This window comes from Hermetia illucens, chromosome 4, assembly GCF_905115235.1.
Source record: "Hermetia illucens chromosome 4, iHerIll2.2.curated.20191125, whole genome shotgun sequence".
In the NCBI taxonomy this organism is placed as follows: Eukaryota; Metazoa; Arthropoda; class Insecta; order Diptera; family Stratiomyidae; genus Hermetia; species Hermetia illucens.
The window spans coordinates 118247604-118253603 of record NC_051852.1 but is presented as its reverse complement, the minus strand read 5'-3'; positions in this window follow the sequence as shown (position 1 = coordinate 118253603).

The following is a 6000-nucleotide window of genomic DNA, read 5'->3' as shown; positions in this document are numbered from 1 at the left end:
TTTGGTCGCCTTCATATTTAATCAGTTCGGCTGTAATTCGATCGGCTCCTGGCGACTAAAGATTTATTTTTTCGCTTGGTAGTGGTAAGATAGCTGAGTGGTTAGAGCACAAGGCTGTCGTACGGAAGGTCGCGGTTCAAATCTCGCTGGTGCAAAGGGATTTGTATCATGATTTGACGTCGGATACCAGTCGACTTAGCTGTGAATGAGTACCTGAGTCAAATCAGGGTAATAATGTCGGGCGAGCGCAATGCTGACCTCACTGCCTCCTACAGTCTACTGTAGTGTATCGTTACGATCTTGAATGAAGTGCTCTAACTCAACCCAACGCCAACGATTATTATTATTATTATTATTAGTGGTAGGATTTATCCGTCGTCTTTAATTGGGCGGACCTCAATATTTCGTTTGTCTTCATTACTCACTACTCAATCGATTACTTCAATATGCCCATGGGGTTCGATAAAGTTTATGATAGGTCTCTGTGCGTGACCACGTTCTTTGAGGGTGCAATATTGTCCGGTATGAACCATTTTTTTCATTCCGTTGCTTGCTTACATTCATCTTCGAACAAGTCCTTCCAAATTTTTTGCGAATGAAGCCAAGTATATTTGTGGCCGCTTGAATGATAATGTTCTTCAGGGGGTGTGTGTGCTTCATTTCCAGGACCTCTTTTAGGTGCACTTACTGCGAATTTATTTCACCTTATAGGTGTTAAGGTGTTATGGATGGCTTCAGTGTCGACTGTTACTTGATTCTCAGAAGGGGTTCGAGGTAACATTGTCACTCGGGTCAACGGGATAGTGATCCGAGTCTATACTCATTCGGCAAATTATAGAGGCGACGATGTTCATTTAGCAAGTAGTCCCGTGTGGAGTTGGTAGTTTTATCTAACCCATGGGAGCCAACATTTTGCCTGAATACGAGCTCCACTACCCCATGGCTATTAAAATCTGAACGTTAATAAGGGTTATATTTCCAAATCGGCCTCAAAAACGTTGAGTATATAGCTGTTCACGTATATTTCAAAGCCGATAACAGCACGTTCAATTTTTTGACTGACTAGGAAACCCATTCCGAGCACACAGTTTACCAGATGGCCATTATAACATTTATTTATAGTGGCTCTTTTCCAGGAAACAGGTTCATGTCCGGGGCATCTCTTCTAACGCTGTTACACTAACCCTGTATTGAGACAGAGTGTCTACTGGCTGCTGGGCAGGGTTCGCTCTGTACAAGGCGCGTAATTTTGGTTATCGGCGTAGGATTTTCCCCCTACCCAACCCCAACCTGGAGGACCAGTTGGTACAGAATGGAGACGGAGGTAAGGGTTGGTAATAGAACTGTTGGTGATGGTTTAGCAGGGGTTTCGAAGGCCTTATAGTCCATGGCTAGTACAATCCACGTTTCGCCCTGATACCTATACTACTCGTTGATCGCCAAAATGCTGTATATCCTGTAGATATCTTAGGGGAGTTTGTGGTATAATGTGTTGAATATTAACTGTCAGAAGGTTCTAACCACGAATGTTGCTTAAAGTGCTTGATCCTAGGTAAAAATAACTCCTCCTTTCTTGTTTGCGCCAGTGATTAATAGTAGTTGTACTACTCCTGACTATTCCCGGATCACAGACAATATATGCAATACTATTTTCCCGATTTCAGGTTCCTTTGCGACTTCCTTATACTATTGCACCACGAAAGTTAATTCACTATGATGACTCATTATTTGGAAGCAACGAAGCATGTTGTTATCTTCTATTTGAGTGATTTATAAGTGCTCGCCGGCGAGTATAAAATCTCACGCTGAATCACGAGAAGCTCAGTCGCTGAAAGAATTTGGAGCACAGACGATAACAATGGTTGAAATCAGGAGCATGGGTGACGCTGAGGAGAGTACTGGGGAACAATGTGATTGTCAAGGACCACGAAGAGAATCGCGTCGTTGTCAGGGTCATGAGCCACACCAAGGACCTCATCACGGCCGACATCATGAGCATCATCATTGTTCACACCATGGACCACATCACGGAAAACACCATGGGCCGCATCATGGTCCACACCACCATGGACCATCTCACCATGGTATTCCACATGGGCCCCACCCTTACTTCACTGGAATGAATTTCTCATGGCCACCCCAGCATGGCCCACATGGTCGGGATTCACATCGTCATCATAAGCGATGCTGTAGTCCTGGGCGGAGCCCTTCACCTCAACACAGTCCACACCGTCACGGTCCCCATCATTTTGAAAAGCCACATTTTGGACCATTCCACTTTGGGTGGCACCACTTCGGACCCCGCGGTTGTCCACCGCATCACCGTTTTGGACCTCATCACGGACATGGACACCATGGACCACATCACAGATGCTGAATGTCCCAGTTGTTGCGGAAGGACCATCAAATAGAGCCGGTTATGCTATAAGTTTTGTAGTAAACAATTTAGTTGTGCACCAAAGTCAGAAGTAGTTAAAATTGCGATCAAAGTATTGTAAATAAATAGTTCTTAAAATATATGGAATAGTGGAAATTAATAAAGAAAAAATATAGGCTAAGCTTAAATACTGTGTTTCTGTTACCATTCCTAATTGCTCCCCCCCCCCAAACCCTCTCTTCAAAGTTGAATTACGTTGATAGACATCTTATTGATTGGTTTCCCCATTTGTCGGGTAGGTGCGTTCCGAGAGGTAGAATCCACCTAATGTGCTTATTTACTCGTAGTGTGTTTGGTTTATAAATATGGCGAAATATCCCACGAATGAAGTTAATGCACCTTTCCCAGGTCATAAAGGACTGGCATTGCCTTTCTCTTGGCTATAAGTGGTGGTGATTTGAAACGTATCCCGCAATGTGTAGCAATATGAACACGTCTAGACGGTTGGAGTTGGTACTTTGATTTCTGCCGTAGTCGACCTTGTATTGGAGATTTATCCTTAAAATGAGAAATACCCAGGATTTAGGCGTAAGTCTTGAGGATTATCTGGTGGTATAAATAGACAAAGCGAACAAAAACTGATTTTTATCTAATCCCCGAATTAGCTTCAAATCTATAAGGTTGGATTAGTAAAGCGAAGATACAATTGGGAGATATTATTTCTTAAGTAAGGAGAGTCACTTCAAACAGTTTCAGAGATGTTCTGGAGAGTTTCGGTAGAAGATTTTTAGGACTCTCAAAATTGTCAACAAAATTTTGCTAGGCAAGGCTATCTGGGATTTGAACAGATTACGTCATACTCAAACAACCTGAGTAATCCTCTCGAATCTACCTGTTAATTTGGAAAATTAGAAAGAAAAGGAAAAAGGAAAGTGCGTTTTCGCCGTGAGGCTTTTGGCTAGGAGCGGGAATCTGTTTCACGGTGTGGGCTGCAATGGGGCGCCACAGTCACTCTCTCCCGCGTCTGGTGAAGGGAGTGAAATTATAACTTTCTTCTTAGTCCATATATTGGGCTGAAATCGTCGTATATCTGGTTCACGCGAACAAAACGCAGCCCTTGTGGAGTTGGCTCGGTCACCAAATCCGGTTGTTCTTAGTGTGGCGATTCAAGCGAGTGATCATAGGATAGCCCCGAAGGTTGAGCTGACGGGTGCTGAAAAGACAATTGTCGTGGTTGGTGGTGGGCCTGCTCTAAATACGCTGGCTTTACATGATCCATAGATTAGCAACCCCGCTAACGTCTATGACGAAGGTGCGGTAGTCGACTCTCTTTATGGTACGGTGTGGACCAGGGTACGCCTTTTTCAGGGGCTTCTTAGTGGTATCAACGCGGCGGAAGACGTATAGTTACCAGTGGCGAGGCTCTTAAACTCAAATGGATGCTGGGTTGCATGCTTGGCAGATAGCACTTGGCGAGTTGAGTAAGTTAACGATGAAATCGTGTGTACTGCTTGAAGAAATACCCTGTGGAACGAAGAATTCACCCGGCATGCACAGCCGAATACCATCTCGGCTTCTGAAGCCTGAAGGTCTTTCTTGTAGATGGTATGCATGCCGAGCAGTGCTGCTGGAAGTGCCAGGAACAAAGGTGTCTCCGGATCGTACCTAAGCGTACCCTTACGTGTCCAGCGCAAGTGCTCAACCATACCATTCCCCTGAGAGTGGTACGGCTTTGTGTGGATATGGTGAGCTCCTACGAATTGAACAAGCTTAGCGATAATTAAATTGAATCACAAGTTGACGACCCTCCTAGACATGCTTAAAAAATGTTACAGCTGCAAGGACTGCTAGAAGCTCGCGATCGTAGATAGAGAACCGTCGTTCAGTCTACAATAGCTGTCTGGAAAAAAATCCCAGCGGTATCCAAACTCCATCAGGTAGCTGTTAGTATAATGTTGCCCCAACGGCAATGATCCTGCGGAATTGGCGGCTACAAATATACTGTGGTTGCAGTGTTCAAATGCAGCCTCAAGTGTCCAATTTAATGCTGCTTCCTTCATAGAACAACCTTTGAGAAGTTCATGAAGCGACACTTGGAGCTCAGTGGCTTCAGTATTCCAAGCTCATTCCAGCTCAGTGGCTTCAGTATTCCAAGCAAGGGTCTAAGTTGTAAAGAGTTCATTGGCCTGAGGAACCCCGGATTGACTTCTGTTTTTGGCGCTTGTGGCCGTAAATCTTTCTCGCTAAGATGATAAGCGGCTAAAATAACGTCTCGTAGGCCAACCTCACATTTACTTCAGTTGGGCTGGAGCTTTGAAGCATAGAGTAGGTCGAACTGCTGCTAGAGATGTCGATAATTGTGCTCGAGAACACTAGAAAATCGTCTTGGTAGACACGAGCGAACGGCAGCTTCCCGAGCAAATAACCTAGGCTATATTGCATCGTTTGAACTGCATTCCGGAGACCGAGTGGCATGCCCAAAACTCGAACCAACCGCAGTCTTGCATATGCCTTAAGAGGCGATGGGGATTTGGTAAAATGCTCACTGCAGATCGATGATAAAGAAGACTGTGTCGCTGGCGTCCTGAAGTAAATCCGCGATTGTTGATAGTGGGTAGCGGTCAGGCCGCATACACGCGTTGAGCTAACGATAGTCACCTTTGACGCGCCAAGCACCGCCTTCCTTGGGAACCATGGGTTAGGGAGTAGCTAATTGATTCGATGACATCGAATTCTCTTTGCCGCGGTGAGGCTGTGAGAAGATTGGCTGTCAGGTGGTGATGATTTGCTGGTGTACCAGTAAATCGCCAGTACAGCCCCAGCAGTTTTAAAATGTTTGACTAGCAGCTGTTTGTTGGTCACGCCGCCAGCACCATTTGTGATTTTTAAAGTCGACTGAGCGCTGATCGAGTGGATCCTTAGAACACGGCGAGCGTGCAACCTGTAGATGAACATGTTTTGTTCTCCAAAAGACGCCGAATGCGGAAATCAGTTATCAGGCGATGATGAGTGAATGCGTGTGCTTGGAAGATAGCGTCTGAACGTCGGCGATGACGAAAAGCCATTCATGGGGTCGGCATAGTCGAAGTTCCAAGGATAGCTGTCGAGTGCCCTAAGTGGTAAAAGGCGTGCTGTTAGCTGCCTGCAGGACGAGAGCTTGTTTCGGAAGGGGCTTGACGACAAACCACTTTGGAAAAATGTTGAGGGAAGAACCGGAGTTCATCAAGAAGCGAGATTTTTGTGCTGTGATCCGAAAGAGGCGGGCTCAGTTTTTCCGTTGTCCAGTGGAGGGAAGTCGAACCGCGAAACTGCAAGGCTGTCCGCAGCGTGGGATCCGTAGCTGACGTGATTACCAGCAGTAACCCGCGCGTAGATCAAACTACAAGGGAGCGACCACGAGTTTGATGGCGCCTTATGGATTTAAAATGGCGACTCTACTTTAAAAGCGCAGAACTCGGGGCACGAACGCCAAAAAGCTAGCAACCTGCCTTGGTTGACTAGATTGACCAGGGCCAGACGAAATACCGAACTTTCCGGTAAGAGACTGGAACTTTTCCTCGGCGTTTATGGAAAAAGGGGCAGGGGCAGCGTGTCCTTACAACAGTGGCAACTCATGGAGTGTA